A 1085-nucleotide genomic window follows, 5' to 3' on the forward strand; every position below is an offset into this window, starting at 1 on the left:
CTTCTATTTCTTTAGGCTTTATGGGACTGTTCAGATGGTCTAGTTGGTCCTGATTTAATTTTGGTATTTGGTATCTGTCAAGGAAATTGTCCATTTCCTCCAGATTCTCCAGTTGTGTTGAGTACAGGCTCTTGTAGTAGGATCTGATGATTTTTTGGATTTCCTCAGTTTCCGTTGTTATGTCTCCCTTTTCATTTCTAAGTTTGTTAATTTGGATACTTTCTCTGTGCCCTTTGGTCAGTCTGGCTAAGGGTTTATCCATCTTGTTGATTTTCTCAAAGAACCAGCTCCTGGTTTTGTTGATTTTTTGTATGGTTCTCTTTGTTTCTACTTGATTGATTTCGGCCCTGAGTTTGATGATTTCCTGCCTTCTACTCCTCCTGGGTGAAATAGCTTCTTTTTGTTCCAGGGCTTTCAGGTGTGTCATTAAGTTGGTAATGTATGCTCTCTCCATTTTCTTTTTGGAGGCACTCAGGGCTATGAGTTTTACTCTTAGCACTGCTTTCATTGTGTCCCATAGATTTGGGTATGTTGTGTTTTCATTTTCATTGTGTTCTAAAAAGTCTTTAATTTCTTTCTTTATTTCTTCCTTGACCAAGGTATCATTGAGTAGAGTATTGTTCAATTTCCACGTGTATGTGGGTTTTCTATTGTTTCTGTTGCTATTGAAGACCACTTTTATTCCATAGTGATCAGATAGGAGGCATGGGATTAGTTCGATCTTCTTATATTTGTTGAGGTCTGTCTTGTGACCAATTATATGGTCGATTTTGGAGAAGGTACCATGAGGTGCTGAAAAAAAGGTATATTCTTTTGTTTTAGGATAGAATGTTCTATATATATCAGTTAAATCTAATTGGTCCAAAGCTTCAATTAGTTTCATTGTGTCCTTGATGGAAAAAGTTTTTTTTGTTTGTTTGTTTTTTAATCAGGGCCACATCTGATAGAGGACTAAAATCCAAAATATATAAAGAACTCCAGAAAAATTATCAAAAAATAATCCAATTAAAAAATGAGAAATGCCCAAACAGGGACTTCTCAATAGAGAAATTTCAAACGGCTGAGAAATAATTAAAGAAGTGTTC

The sequence above is a fragment of the Apodemus sylvaticus genome, chromosome 9, assembly GCF_947179515.1.
Source record: "Apodemus sylvaticus chromosome 9, mApoSyl1.1, whole genome shotgun sequence".
Lineage (NCBI taxonomy): Eukaryota > Metazoa > Chordata > Mammalia > Rodentia > Muridae > Apodemus > Apodemus sylvaticus.